Below are 16,968 nucleotides of genomic sequence, written 5' to 3'. Positions count from 1 at the left end.
ACAATATAACACACTACTTTGCGCAAAGTGGGTTAGATATCAAGCACTATGCCAGCAGTTGATTATCCACCGAGCACATTATGTGACGTTTTCAGCTTTATCAAAATCACTAGACGCAAACAATTTACAAAATTATTTAAATGAGCGTGCATTAATACCTGTAACAGATGTTCTTCCCCGACGACCCAAACCTAGGATTCAATAGAATGGGATATCTAGCTTAGCTTAACTCCAAAATAAATTATGCAGATCAAAATACGGTATTACTTGACAGCAAGTAATACTGTTTTTTTTTTTTTAAGAACGAAACTCATGAGTTCATGAGTTCTCCGAGGGACGGAAGTTATTAGTAGAAATGGAAATATATGAGGAGGACAGAAGAGACAAACAGGAAAGGCGTCCCTCGCGAGGTGTTAATTCTGCAACAGATTCTGAGTGTCCCAGTTGACTTGCTTTTGTTCCGTGTCCTAAAACAAACTGTCCCACATTTCAACTGACTCTACGATTTCATTTTGAAAGCAGAGACCAATGAAGTGTACTTAACACACAATTAACAAACTGTGGGTTTAGAGCTTCCACATAATAATAATAATAATAATAATAATAATAATAATAATAATAATAATAATAAATAATATGCGACATTTAGTGTCGCTCTAATAGCTAACTAACAATATTATACTAACTTTATCCAGTCAAGAACGTGTGTGGGGTAGCAAGTCGCAGCAGCCTGTGACTTTGCCAACTAAAAAGAAGCTACTGTATAATGGCGTGGTTGCATACAACCTCATCCCAAAGTAAATAATTTACGCTGGAACAATGCTGTTTTAATATGGTTCTTCAGGGTTTTGAAAAATAAATCCTGAAGCACATCAACCTTCTCATTACGACGTTCAAAGTGAAAATGTGCAGTTTTAATCCTCAGGAATGAGTAAGAAGGGCTGGTTTTGAGAACTTACCTATCTGCACAATCCAGGGCAACATGGGTTCAGGGCAGGTCGCTCCTGCCTCTCACAACTACTGGATCACTATGACATGGCTTTGGATGCACTGGAAGAAAATCAGAATGCATATGTAATATACACAGACTTTGCAAAAGCATTTGACAAATGCGATCATGGCGTAATAGCCCATAAAATACGTGCTAAAGGAATAACTGGGAAAGTGGGGAGATGGATCTTCAACTTCCTAACAAATCGAACACAAAGAGTAGTGGTCAACAGAGTTAAATCGGAGGCTGCCATAGTGAAGAGCTCTGTTCCACAAGGCACAGTACTCGCCCCCATCTTATTCCTTATCCTCATATCAGACAGACAGAGATATACACCACAGCACCGTATCATCCTTTGCGGATGATACTAGGATCTGCATGAGGCTGTCATCTGCTGAGGACGCGGTTAACCTCCAAGAAGATATAAACAAAGTTTTCCAGTGGGCAACGGTAAACAATATGATGTTCAATGAGGACAAATTCCAACTACTCCGTTATGGAAAACTGGAGGAGATAATAACTAGAACAGAGTATACTACTGACTCCGGCCATACAATAGAGCGGAAAAATAATGTAAGAGACCTGGGAGTAGTAATGTCTGAGGATCTCACTTTCAAGGATCACAACAGTGCCACGATCGCACGTGCAAAGAAAATGATAGGATGGATAATGAGAACTTTCAAAACGAGAGATGCCAAGCCCATGATGATCCTTTTCAAATCACTTGTTCTCTCTAGGCTGGAATACTGCTGTACATTAACATCTCCATTCAAAGCAGGTGAAATCGCAGATCTAGAGAGTGTACAGAGATCCTTTACTGCACGTATAAGTTCTGTCAAGCACCTTAACTACTGGGAACGCTTGGAAGCACTTTACTTGTACTCGTTGGAACGCAGGAGGGAGAGATATATCATAATCTACACTTGGAAAATCTTGGAAGGAATGGTCCCAAATCTGCACACAGAAATCACTCCCTACGAAAGTAAAAGACTGGGCAGGCGATGCAAAATGCCCCCAATAAAAAGTAGGGGCGCCATTGGTGCACTAAGGGAAAACACCATAAGTGTCCGGGGCCCAAAACTGTTCAACAGCCTCCCATCAAGCATTAGGGGAATTGCCAATAAACCCCTGGCTGCCTTCAAGAGAGAGCTGGACAGATACCTAAAGTCAGTGCCGGATCAGCCGGGCTGTGGCTCGTACGTTGGACTGCGTGCGGCCAGCAGTAACAGCCTAGTTGATCAGGCCCTGATCCATCGTGAGGCCTGGTCATGGACCGGGCCGCGGGGGCGTTGATCCCCGGAATAACCTCCAGGTAACCTCCAGGTATGGGTCAGTGGGCTTACTGCAGGTTCAAATCCCGCCCGTGGTATGGTTGGTTTACTGCAGTGTTCCTTTAGTCTTAAGGTTCTTATTATGAAGTGCATAGTGTCAAAATCTTCCGTTATAATGTCATTTTACTGCACTTTGAAAAAAAAGTTATTTCAAACTGCCATCATAAAGGTTAGCATAACTGCTGCCACGACCATAACAAGGAATATATATACATTACAAGAGTGTGTTGGGCACCAGATGATATTACTACCGTAAATGACTTATAAATTCTGCATGACATCTCCAATAACTTAGATTCCAGTTCTTACTGTAAAATAGTAGTGTCACTGAAAGGTCTGCCAAAATGTAATCACTGATAAGGCACCTTCGTGCTGACATCAAGCACATTTCATTTTTTTTTTATATCAGTTAGGATTCTTGCAGCTGAGGAATATTAAAATTTACGCACAAAAAGTAGAGGGGCATGTGTCAGTCAATAGAAACGAACAGTGATAGTACTTCTATGTCCTTATAGTCATTTGGAAAGGAAACCTCTAGTGTCACCTATGTACTGTAAGCATATTTTATTGAGGAAATGTTTTGCCAAGAATGATTTCTTGATCTTCTCCATCATGGTGAAAGGTTCCTTCAGTAAATATACCAAGATTGCGTATTATTAAAAATCATCCTGTGTGATAAAACGTGGCAGGGAAACAGCTAGTTTTTTTTTTCTATGTAACTATCAGAGAGAGTTGCAGAATATTGCTGATATACCAAATTTTACCTAAGAAAACCTGGTATACTGGCGCTAAGTATCCACTCGGTTGATCACTGGTTAAGAGACAGGACCCAGGAGCTGGGAATCAATTACCGCAAACACAAGTAGGTGAGCACAAACAGCCAGGAGCTGTGACTCGATCCCTGCAGCCACATATAGGCGAGTACACCTCCATTCCCCCCTCATTATTTTCCTGGACACCAGCCACTGTCCACCATTCCCACCACAACCACTGACCACCACCGCCACCACAACCACATCCACAAAACTATTTCCACAACTCCCTCTCCTCCACCAGCACCAGCAGTACAGTCTCTCCTTCCTCACATCCGCACCCCTATCAGGCTGGCCCCATGCTGTATTCAGGTTAAACTCACAATATTTTTACAATTTGGCGTTTTATGGAAATAAAAATGGTTAAAAGGGGTGACGATTTCACCTCTCCAAAAACTGTTGGCACAAGCATCACTAAGTCAAGGAGGTACGTACGCTAAGGCTGTCAACATCAATCAGTGATGCAGGTCAGCAACAACTGAAGTTCCCAGACAGCCTAAAGAATTTTAAATTCGGATCACCTAGAGATTGTTTTGGGGGTCAACACCCCCGTGGCCCAGTCCTATCAAAGACATTTCAAAATATTTTTCTTTAGTGATTAGTGAATTTTAACTACAGTTGCAACAATGAAGCTTAATATCATCCTCTCCTTGATGCTGGTAAAAATCCCTTGATCCAAGGATTTGGAGCTACCCAGCCCTTTGGATCAAACACGATTACCTAGTATTTCCTAGATCTTATATAACCCTCATCGGGTTATATAATAATTTATATATTCAAATGAGCTCGACAAACCATCGCAAGAACTAAAATGACTAAAGAAAAAATACATAATGTAAAAAAAAAAAATCCAAGGCTCAGAGCGCCACTGATGGAGTGAGAGACAGTTTCAAGTGTATACAAAAAGGATAAATGGGCTCAAGAGGCCAAGAGGCAGTAATGACGACCGGTGAAGCTTAAGAGGCGAGGTCAGAAGCCAGACTTCGACCCCCGCAAATACAAGAATACGTATGTGAATGAGTATATGCACCTGGTGTGTTATCGACGCCTCCAAAGGTTAGCCGTAGCGCCGCTCGTCGTATAGTGTGCGAAAGATGGGTATTTTTAGATGTCCTTGGTCGTACCTGATACCAGAGCCAGCCAGGAGCCGAGAGGGGAATGGGATAGGGAAAGTGGTAGGAATAAACAGAGTGAGGAAGGGATGGGAAAGGAAAGGTAAGAGAAGCGGAGAGGGCACATAAAAAAAATAATTATTGCATTCATAGGAGGAAAGCGTTAAACTCTTAAGGGTCATATAGCAATTGGGGATTCCGAAGCAATCTGATCCATGGAAGGGGAAGGTAGCTTCAATTACTCGGCTAAAGAGCCCTTCATCAGTATCAATGCACCTCCCGTTAAAGGATGGAAAAGGCGAAGGAGGTTTCAGAAATAAGGAAGAGGAAGGATGTTAGGATCTTTTTACCATCTAGAGGTGAGCAGCAGTGTGCTGCTTACATGACCCTCAATGAGCCGGCTCTGATATACTAGGGTCAAGTCTGTGACCCCGAACATACTTCAAGCCGTGGGAACAGTCTAACGGCTATGTGGGTGAGCTGGTATACTCACAACATACAGGTGGGGGATATTTGTTCCCCTCGAATATTTCAACATACAGGGTAGGTTTTTCAGGGGGTTAGAGGCAGCAAAAGATGGGGTACTGGTAGAGAAAGGGAAGGGTAGTGGAGGAGCGGGAAGCATAACTTTTGTTTCCTGTGCTGTGTGGACTGTTTTTACAATCTTGTTCTGTGGCCACAGTGTTCCGTAGTCTTAAATTATCACTCCAGTGTTCCATAATCTTATTATCTAACTTTCTACTGTTCCCTGTTCAAGATCATTCTTTCCTCTACCCATGGACTCCCCAGCTACTAACCCCTATCACCACCTTAACCAGAACCCCCATTTACAAGCCCTCAATCACACACACCCCTCATACAACCTTATCTCACAACCCCCAACAATTACCACCCTCCTCCATAACAGGTCTGTCCGCTGTACCTGCCATAATCTTCATACGCGCCCCAGAAAAAAACAGGTACAGTATTACACTACCTAGATCAAGTTGCCTCTCTAAACTTTTCCCGCATTGAGCTCTTTTACACGCCTTTATTTTTTCACAAGCATCAAGGTACCCTTCCCGGTGTTCCTGAATGTTCAAGTACTGAAAACGTTGATACCGACGGATTGTGGGGATATTAATATTCATATTTCAGCTCTAGTGTCATTAAAAAATTTTCACGACACGCCACTGGCTGTGAACTATCCTCCTAAATAAGTGTTTTCACTCATTCGTCATACAGTTCGCACCCCATGATATGTTGTAGCAATAATATAGGATAATTATACTTCCACTAAGGGAAAACACCATAAGTGTCCGGGGCCCAAGACTGTTCAACAGCCTCCCATCAAGCATTAGGGGAATTGCCAATAAGCCCCTGGCTGCCTTCAAGAGAGAGCTGGACAGATACCTAAAGTCAGTGCCGGATCAGCCGGGCTGTGGCTCGTACGTTGGACTGCGTGCGGCCAGCAGTAACAGCCTAGTTGATCAGGTCCTGATCTATCGGGAGGCCTGGTCATGGATCGGGCCGCGGGGGCGTTGATCCCCGGAATAACCTCCAGGTAACTCTGAATTCTAATAGTCCATGTGGCTTACTGGTGTGTGCAACGGCGGCTATAACACTCACTCAAATATTGGGTGGTGGTGGAATCCGTGAATAGTGCTCGGGTGACTAGTCTCCCAAACAAGTCCATGAAAAAAAAAAATATGACGGATATTTCCCAAAATTTCAAAACTGTAAGTGGTTCGTACATCAGTTTACGTGCGGCCAGCAGTAACAGCCTGGTTGATCAGGCCCTGATCCACAGCGCGGTCTGGTCACAGACCGGACCGCGGGGGACATTGACCCCCGAAACCTTCTCCAGGTATACTGTATAAGACCTAACTGGTTTAGCGCTCATTCACGAATAAAATAAACAAATTCCGTTTTACATGAAGTTTAGAAGCTCACTCAAACATTTTCCATAATTGTCTTAGGAACCTGAATAGTAGTATGAAACAACAGGAAGACAAGGAACATAACTGCAGGTTCCTGCTTCTGAGACTACAAGCAGCAATAACAAACTCGGCAGATAAAAACTAGGATAAATAATGACCCAAACTGAGGTGAAGCCAGAAAAAGATTACATTGCAAGCCAACCGCGGTGGCATTTTCTTAGGAAAAAATGTATGACAATTTCTCTTAACACACTAAAGTTATATAATTACCCATTCCATGGAGTGTTTGGTCATCTGATAAAGAGGCATTTCCATGGCTTACCTATCCCTCTTAAAAAATAAATACCACATTACAAGACGCGTTGGCAGGCCCTCTCACCCTACAAAAAAAAAAAAAAACCATGATCACATGTCCACGTCCTGACTGTCCGAGAGTACTAGTACATTAGCTTGGGAGTGACGGACTGTGCTGGAGAGTGGCCCACTAGGCTAGGCCGTTGACTGCAACATCTCTTAGTCCGTGTCTCTCGCAAGTTGCCAAAAATTTTTTAGCAGAATTATCGTACAGTGCTCATCAAATTATCATTTTCTTCATCCATATTATCGTATACAATCATAATATCAGCTGATAATTAAGCTGATCTAAATGACCATTTCTAATAACTATTTGCATTAGAGCTGTTTTAAATAAATAAAAAGTTAATTTCCATTCAGCTCATATAATATATATCATAGTGAACCAAGCAAAGGTTGTCTACCAGTACATGTAGGCCTACATTACAGTTTGTTATTGGAACATTCACTTCACAAAAGCCTACCTTTTTATTATAAGTACATCACAAAGCCTATTTTTTTTTTTTTTGGTGGGTGCTACTGGAATGTCACAGTCACGCAAGTTGATAACTTAAGCCGAAGCTTTTTCAAACTGGCAGGTCGATTGATCAGGAACCAATCATTAATTCTAAATACTGACCAGTGATTTCTGAGGCACTGATGCTGTAACGTACTTTGGATGGCAGATTGTTTGTAATATGTCAAAGCAGTTCACCATAAAGGTATCCTTGTACATAAAGTGACAAATTATTGATACATAGAAGTCACTGATGTAGTAAGATCACAGTAAACAGGTGATATCACGATATGCAAAACAACCACTGTGAAAAAGTGTGAACATCCTAGCACTTTCACGAAAGCGCTTGAATGTTCATTACTTTTTCACGGTTGTTGTTTTGGACGTAAGTCACTGTTTCACAGTCTCTTTTCACACGTAAACATTTTTACTTATTTTAACCGGAATCTATTTTTAATATAAACAATGTTTTAAAGATTTAATACAAAAATCGTGAAAATACTGACGTAACCTATTCAGTAAAATTACTTTGGAACATATTAACAGTAAGTTGCATACATGTATTCGTAGCTACTTGTGTGAAATTATCAACATTTTCATTGTTTTCAGGCAACTGAATTTTACCGTATTATGCCAGAAATCGTCTTTTATATCAAATAATATTTTCACGATCTTAAGGAAATAATTATTGCACAAAACGTACGATAATAGCAAAAGGTATAATATATCATACCAAAGACAAAATTACTGTACATGTACGATAAATATCGTACAAATGGAAACCCTGTTCTCTTGTATGAAGGGCTATTCAACTTCTAGATAATTAATTAGACCATATTCACAGTAGTGAAGCCAACCGACTACAAGAGAGCTATTATAGCTATATGTCACCTGAACAGCACCGGTCATTAGGATTAACTCGGATGGTTAATAAATTCATAAAAGTCAATCAGTTCCCTACTTGCTGCTAGGTAGGTATAATGTTTGTCAGGTAACAGGATAAGTGTTTCCTGACGCGGGTCTTAGTCGTATGATGACCCAGAGCTGGAGCTTTTGGTCATCTGACTGAGGACTTCCCCTGGCTTACCGGTCCACCTCTTTAAAAATCATGGTTAGGAGTACTCGTATTTGTTCATGCATTCTTACTGCTAGGTGAAAAGGGGACAAATGTAAGGAAATGTGCCAAACATTTCCAAGGAAAACAAATAATTCGTGCAATTTTACACATTCTAGGTTTAAATTTTGCGTCAAAATTACCTTGCAGCTTAACCTAATCTTAAACAAATTTACGTAATATAAAAATACATAATTTACTTAACCTAAGTAAGAATTGGCAAAACTTGAGTTTGTTTTGCTTCCGGGGGAAGAGAGAGATGGAGGGGGATGAGAGAGAGGCGAACTTTTAGGTGACCTGTTTGAGTCACCAGTAATGACCTAAAATTATAAAGTAGAGCGGAATTTCAAGTAGAAGATCCTTCAAGAAGGGTGCCTTGATGCGAGTCCCTTTTGATCCAAAGTAAAGTTACCTTCCCCTTCCTGGGATCAAACCTGATTACCTTCCAAATCCAAGATGCTGTATATATGACCTCTACAGGTTTACTACTACTACTAATAATAATAATAATATTATATACTATTACTACTACTACTACTAATAATAATAATAGTAGTAAAAAAAATATCCAGAACATTAGCATCGTATCTGGTATAAAAACATAGTAAAGTTATGCGAGCAGGATAACGCGTTTCTTAGCTTCAAACCTGTAACACTAATAGTCAGCCCTAATCTGGAACGTCATATATTAACCTTTTTTTTTTCTTCTTCGGAACTACTGATTTCCTCTAGTTAAAGTTATCCCCAATATTTTTAGATTGTTTTGATGCACTAAAGAAGGTGTGTGAAAGGAGCCGCGCCTAGAAAATGAAGGTAATATAATTAGTTACTAATGTAATGGACAAATCAATAAAATGAGAAAAGTCTTTAAATAATCTGTATAATATATCCTGAGTGCAGAGGTGTATATACACTTGAAATGGTGTCCATTTCAGTACGTATACGTGTAGAGCTTACTCTAATCATTATAATTAGGTATCCTTGAGGGGTAGTAGCGTACAGATGACAGGCAGCCTTAATGGTCCTCATGTAGTTGATAAACTCTAAACCCAATTAACCAACCAACAATCTCACCATTTTTAAATGAAAAAGAAGTTGTTTCGTCTCAGGTAAAATAGGAAAACTGTGAAATCTTGAAGTCAAGGCAATGGGATATGAGGTGACGGCCGGGGCCAAGGCAAGAATGTCCCTTTCGACCAAATTGTTGACTTATACATAGTTTTTGTTTTACTTCACCCACGACTTAATAAGGGTCCTGGAATGTTACTACAATATTCATGGAAAAACACTAAACCCGTAGGGGGTTATACAGCGCCTCGGGAATGGGAGCCAATCAGGTTTGATCCGAGGAAGGAAAAGATACCTGCAATTCCTTAGATCGAGAGACCTCCAGTGTCAAGGCAACCCTCGTGACCTTCAAGCATTTTATTACAGCATTACTGTCAAGTTGAACGTTTGTTAAACACTTTAAATGGTACGCAAATGTTCAGCATTCTTTATGAATTTGTTCACAAATGTAATGCTTGCTGTATATACACTGAATTTACTATAAATCCTATTTTAGGGATTAAACCATTTTTGACTAGTGTATAGGTGACCATGATGTCTAGATAATGTTGATCGTGGTTATTTGGGAAATAACGCTCATTCGTAATCTTTTCTGATAAAAAAATTCCTCAAAAGCTGTTTGATGGTTCGTGAATGAAATATCCTTGTATTGTACACACCAATTTAGTGAACCAGACACACTTGAAAAATCAAAAATTATTCTGAGTGTGTTCTCAAACTTGGAGCACCTTCTACAATGTAAGAAAACGAATGTGCCCCGATGGGAATATATATATTAGTCATAATAATGAAAACTAACCAATAAATAATCAGGCTGACTCACCTACTACTAATAACGTGTCGATTCAAAAAGAAATAGTCATATCAAAATCTTAAAAGTTAAACTTGTTTCAGATAAATTAGCATTTCTGATTTCTACACTGACATTATGAATACTACTGAAAATCAGAGTAGACTGCAAATTTGAATGCATATGTAGTACATATTATCATCGTCAAATTATTATTTTTAAACAAATAAAGTATTGACATTGTTTTAGATTCATCGGTACTTATTTGTTGGCTGACTCAATATAGCCACCTGGACCCTGGCAAGGACATGGATGAATACATTGAAAATATAATAAGAGGAAATTTTACATTAATCTTCATTTTATTTTGGAGATGAACCCATGGAATATATTTTGTATGCAAAGAAGTGTATATCTCCGTATATACTCGGTCTGATTTAATTCCTTTTTCAGAATAAGTTTCATTATTTCCAATCACTATATTGAGAAAATATACAGTAATTCTGTCCATACGATGCACATTATATCGGGCATTAGGGATTAAAGCATTCTTGAAGTGTACAGCTAATTTGCAGCCTCACTGACCCACATGCAGCTGATAGGATTTCAACCTCACGGGTGAGGCCCACAGAACCGGGTGAGTATATTTAAAAAAAAAAAAAAGCCAACTGGTGGGTGTGTGTCCCTTGGCAAGTAACTGGCTGCATCTCGCTTCACCCAGGGACAGTTTCCGCCTCTTACCTGCCAACTGTCTGCCATCTGATTTTTTTTTCTTGAGTGTGCATGCGCGGCTGGATTTAGTTCACTACTGTTTATGCATTTACAGATGCTAAATAAAGTGAACATTTCCTGTACGAGCCAAAATGCTTTGACACATTCATATACGGTCGCGCAATATCCACGCAATATTTTTTTTTATATGGGGTGAAAAATCTTACCATCACAGCTTCCATAATTTTACGGTGTGAACCGTTAAGCGAGCAAAAGGCCTAGTTGATAAGACCTAGTTTGATTGAATAATCAAACAAGACCAGAGTCAGGAATAATGTTCACATTTCTCACAAATAAAATATCCCCAACGCAGGAGAGGATGCCCTTGAGACAAGCACCACAGTTCAGTTGTAAAGACCACACTGACAGGTCAACTTGTACAATAAGGTTCAAGGAGGTATACAGAAAAATGCATCCCTGGTCTTGGCCATTCTGAAGGACAATAGAACAACGCAAATCTAAAACTCACCACCATTTTGTCTGTAGGCTTAATGAAGGTTACTAAGGCTGCATTTGGCCTGTAGACCACCAAGACTACTTTAATATCTAAAGTAGGGATTTAAGTAATCATAGCATATTTTATAATATATATACCTCGGTGTACATGCACTGCTGCATTCAGTGCATGTTCGTCGAGAAAATAATAATTTTTATACGTCTTCATTAAGTATTTATATACATTATTAATTCTCTTATAAGCATCGACATGATCACTAAAATTATATTATCAGTTGTTTTATTATGCTAATATTAATGAGTGCCTTAATTTCCCCTCAAATATAGTCATAAAAATTAAATACATTCTAAACACGTTCTTATTTGAATAAGGAGAAAACGTCAATATATAAACAAAACAATGCTGGCCAAGGTCCCACTGCTCAGTCACTGAGAACAGCCTTGCCACCCGTCATGATCTAGGTACAATTATTCCTCTCAAAATTTGTTTTAGTCGAAATGTTTAAGATCTGATTATGATTTTAGATAATTACATTAGTTCAACAGATTTGTTCCAATAAGGTACTTTAATGTTGATGGCTAATATAAAATGTCGTGTATACAAAGAAGGAACTGCGTGGTAGGTTATTTCGCGAGGGTTTGAAGGGCGCTCCTGAGTTTACCAGTGTGGATTTCTTTCCTTGAACCGAGGGTTATTTACTGTGCATTTCGACGCCCTTCAAGGAGGGCGCCTTGATGTCGGTGACGGACTACTGATCCAAGAAATTGGAGCTACCATTTTTCGATCAAGCCTGATTACTTCCTATTTCCCAGGTGTTTTATGATCCCTAAACGAGTTTAGCGCCTCCCAATAAATATAATAAGAATAATGCGAGTTTTTAAGTCCGAAACTCAGTTATCAAAAGACTTGTTTCCCAAATTTGCCTTGCGGCATTATGGATATTTCGTCTCAAATCAACCTTACAACTGACAGTGAACAACAACAAAAAAGTGCTCGATTTCTTATACGTGTTAACCTTAGCGTCATTACTAGCAACATTTATCTCAACAAGTGCATTCCAAACCGGTTACAGTAACATGTCAGCATCTGGAACGAGACTGGCATAACAGCCAAAGCCAAAAATTGCATCCAGACTGAATTTCCTTCCTCCATACCTGGAGGTTACCTGGAGGTTATTCCGGGGATCAACGCCCCCACGGCCCGGTCCATGACCAGGCCTCCCGATGGATCAGGGCCTGATCAACTAGGCTGTTACTGCTGGCCGCACGCAGTCCAACGTACGAGCCACAGCCCTACTAAAATATAAAGTAACATAAGTGATTCGAAACTAGTGTACATAGACACCTGGTTGTCTTCAAGAGGGAGCTGGACAGATATCTAAAGTGCCGGATCAGCCGGGCTGTGGTTCGTACGTTGGACTATGTGCGACTAGCAGTAACAGCCTCGTTGATCAGGCCCTGATCCACCGGGAGGCCTGGTCGTGGACCGGGCCGAGGGGGTGCTGATCCCCGGAAAACCCTCCAGGTAGACTCCAGGTAGGTAGTTTATTACCACTGTACCTCGCTTAACTACCATTACATAGATGCCCCGTCCCTGGACCATTATGTACCTCTGTAATCTTTTAATTACTGCTCACAGGAGAGGTATGAATAAATAATATAGTTATTACACTAACTTAACGTCTCCAAAACAAAACCCCGCTTCTCTGGTGTCCATTGTTAAAATGGAAATATTAACCAGTTCAATGAAAGTGCCTTGAAACGGGCAAGGGGCTCGTTATCCAAGGATATGAAACTACCCGACGACTTCCTTGGACCATATCTGATTACCTCCCATTTCCCAGGCACTCCATGGCCTCAATGGGTTTACTGCATCCCCCGTAAATATAATAATAATAGTAATAATAATCCTGCGTTTATACGTGTACCTCATCGCCTATCCGAAATTTTCTAGCTCAGGTTAACAGATTGAATTACTTCATATAGAAAATCTTGCCTGTATAATGGAATACGACAGCAAAGCATGACTAGTTTTTAACATAAAAATATCATACAAGTTGTAAATGTCAAAAAGGAGGAAGCCTGTCCGTTTACCACTGCCATCAGAACACAGGAAACACTAACATACTTAGTATTAACCTAGGAAAGGTAGGTTCTATTTACAAGCACCGGAGGCATTTCCTTCAAGAAAAGTCTCCTGACTTGGATAGAAGACCGCTGCCTGACTCTGTACCGTGTTTTAAGAAGTTCAGCAACACCTTTAAGTTATCCTGATGGTATAGCAATGATACACATTTTAATGTAAAAAAAATAGTAACTTTATTACTATTTTTCCTTAAACAGTAAAATCTGAAGTATAGTTAGCCCAACACGTGGAAATTTATAGGTCAATTAGATAACCCAGCTAAGTCTAAGCTTAGTTTAATATGTTTATTATGCACCCCATACCCATCCTGTGGGCGGTAGTCAAAAGATTACAGAGGTACATAATTGGTCCAGGGACTGGACTCCAAAGTTTTGATAGCTGAGCAAGTTACAGAGGTAATGAACTCACAATTTACAAAGGTAATGAACTCACAATTTACAAAGGTAATGAACTCCAGGTAAGTCTGGTCACAATCATGACAAGTTACAAAGGTATTTACAGATTACAGAGGTACGTAATGGGTCCAGGGACTGGGCCCCCAAAGTTTTGATAGCTGAACTAGGTACAAAGGTAATGAGCTCACAAGTTACAAAGGTAATGAATTCTGTAGAATGGTTACTTACGTTTATACTTTGGCTACAATCATGAACAAATTATAGAGTAATGAGCAATTCACACTTCCACACCCGGTCACAACTGTAATGAGTTATTGGTGCAAATATTGATTGTTGAGTCACACACACCACACACACACACACACACACACACACACACACACACACACACACACACACACACACACACTTTAGTTGAATATCTTTATGCACCCCATACCCATCCTGTGGGCGGTAGTCAAAAGATTACAAAGGTACATAATGGGTCCAGTGACTGGACCCCAAAGTTATGATAGCTGAACTAGTTACAAAGGTAATGAACTCCAGGTAGATCGTACTTTAATTCGCAAGTAAACTAAGCTTACTAAACATATAAAAAATACGATTTACAGCAACAAGTACTGTATGTGATGACTCACGAAATCATAATGACACGATTGCAAACAAACCATACCCCGGGTTCAATCCCGGCCGGGGTATGGTTTGTTTGCAATCGTGTCATTACGATTTCGTGAGTCATATTGACGGCAGTGAAGGGACTTGAGCTGAAGTCCGTCACGGCCACGCTAGCTGGAGATTCGTCTGTAAAAACTTGCATTTGTGGTCACAGTGGTGCCTGTGCTAACCTTCCTATGGTGTAGAAATATACCTAGTTGGACGAATCTTATTGTGGCTAGCTGGTCTAGTGGCTAACGCGACGGGCTGGAGTTTTGAGACTCTCTGACCGCGGGTTCAATCCCGGCCGGGGTATGGTTTAATGTATGTGATGTTAGCAAACACATATTCGACGTAACCTCGACTAGTTCAGTATTAGAATTAGCATCGGCAGAAACCTCAAGTTAGCTAAAATTTAGGCTACGTTGGAAAATTGATGTAAAAATGCTTAAATCATGAAATACTATTGTGATGTGACGTCAAGTAAGCATCACCAATGAAGAGCCTAGTGCTGAATATTCATAAAAGCTTATGAAAAATAACAATATAGATTTAACTAGCACTATGAATTAAATAAGCAATACGAATTAAAAATATATACATACTCCTTCTATTTTATTTTTTTTTTATTAACACATCGGTCATTTCCCACCAAGGTAGAGTGGCACGAAAAAGAAAAACTTTCACCCTCATTTACTCCATCACTGTCTTGCCAGGCGAGAGAGATATATCATAATCTACACCTGGAAGATTCTGGAGGGACTGGTCCCTAATATGCACACAGCAATCACTCCATACGAAAACAAAAGACTTGGCAGGCGATGCAACATACCCCCAGTGAAAAGTAGGGGCGTCACTGGTATACTAAGAGAAAACACAATAAGTGTCCGGGGCCCAAGACTGTTCAACAGCCTCCCACCAGCCATAAGGGCCATTACGGGAAGACCCCTGGTTGTCTTCAAGAGGGAGCTGGACAGATACCTAAAGACGGTGCCGGATCAGCCGGGCTGTGGTTCGTACGTTGGATTACGTGCGGCCAGCAGTAACAGCCTCGTTGATCAGGCCCTGATCCACCGGGAGGCCTGGTCGTGGACCGGGCCGCGGGGACGTTGATCCCCGGAATTCCCTCCAGGTAGACTCCAGGTGCCAAAGACGCGCTTACACTACAGTTATAAAACTGCAACATTAACACCCCTCCTTCAGAGTGCAGGCACTGTACTTCATCTCCAGGACTCAAGTCCCTCTCTCCTACACACTCTAACCTTGAGCCTCACTACCCTCGTAAAAACTTTTCACCGATTTCAATAACATACCTCCTATTCCATACACTTGCAACATCTGCCACATTGCCTCCCTATCCACCCTGTCATACGCCTTTTCCAAATCCATCATTGCCACAAAAACCTCTCTACCCATATCTAAATACTGTTTACCTATATGTTTCACTGTAAACACTTAGTCTACTTCTAATCTCTTAACAATTCTCGTTCTTAGAGTTTCCTTTCTCTTCCATGGAGAGAAGAGCGCGCCCTCCGTGAGAAATGCTTGCCGTAAGAGGCGACTAAAATGCCAGGAACTAGGAGGCTAATAACCCCTTTTTCTGTATATATATATATTAATAAAAAAAAAGAATTTTTGAAGCTGGGTTGTTTGAATGTGCCTAAGTGTTACACGTGAGAAGAAATAAATGAAATTATGAACGTCTGACTGAGAAGCTGGATATCCTAGTTCTAAGCAAAACAAAGATTAAGAGTGGGAGAATTCAAGTGGGAAGAAGTAAATATGTGTTAAATAGGATGTACCTGAGAGATCAAAAGCTAAAGAAAGGGTAGCGGTAATATTAAATGATCAACTATGAAAGGAGAGAGAACAGGTGTTTATATTCAAAAATTATGTAGATTGGGATAAGGGTGAGATGTGAGAAGTAGGCTATAGTAGATTTTTATGCATCTGGGGGAAAAAGGTGTAGGGGGGGGGAGATAATTTAGGAGGTCCCCACAATATTTGTTTTGTCACTTTGTTTCAATACCTTCAAGGCTGAAGGACTGATCACCTCATCTACTGTCTCCAACTAAAAAGCTCTGCATTGAATTGATAGTCACTGGGTGGCGAAAAGTTTTCAGTGTAAAGATAACCAGGTGCTGCACACGTGTTATTAGACACATGTGCAGATGTCGGTATTGTATATCATTTATGTTATGAAAGAATATGTCAACAATGCGGTATAAATAGGACTGGTCACGTAACATACCACGGACCATATAACTGGCTGCTGACCAAATATGAGAGGGCCAGAGTATGGGTGTGTCGGAAGGGAGGAACGGGCCAAGTCTAAAATGGTCTCCACTACCTAGGAGGGTAGGAATGTGCTGGCGCTGCAATGGGGAATGAAATAGTGTTATTATGGCGGATGTAGCGGTATAATACCGGTTGTGTACTTATGGAGTGGCGGTGTTACGGTGTACCTACGTTATTACAGGGAATGTGGTTGTATTATGGGAGGATGTTTTGGTGGTATTACTGGAAATGTGGTATTCCGCTGGATGTACTGGTGTCATG

At 40.5% G+C, this 16,968-nt stretch overlaps 1 long non-coding RNA gene across 2 annotated transcripts in view; it reads right to left on the bottom strand.

The window, feature by feature from the left end:
- Positions 1-16,968, bottom strand: part of LOC138855061 (uncharacterized) — an 82,682-nt gene that overhangs the window by 46,771 nt on the left and 18,943 nt on the right. For both annotated transcript variants that reach the window (XR_011394213.1, XR_011394212.1), the window contains exon 2: positions 960-1,050. This is a non-coding gene — a long non-coding RNA (uncharacterized lncRNA). The remainder of the gene's footprint in view (positions 1-959; positions 1,051-16,968) is intronic.

This window comes from Cherax quadricarinatus, chromosome 79 (assembly GCF_038502225.1).
Source record: "Cherax quadricarinatus isolate ZL_2023a chromosome 79, ASM3850222v1, whole genome shotgun sequence".
Lineage (NCBI taxonomy): Eukaryota > Metazoa > Arthropoda > Malacostraca > Decapoda > Parastacidae > Cherax > Cherax quadricarinatus.
Note: the sequence above shows the minus strand (reverse complement) of the source record. Positions and strands in the feature narration are given on the sequence as shown.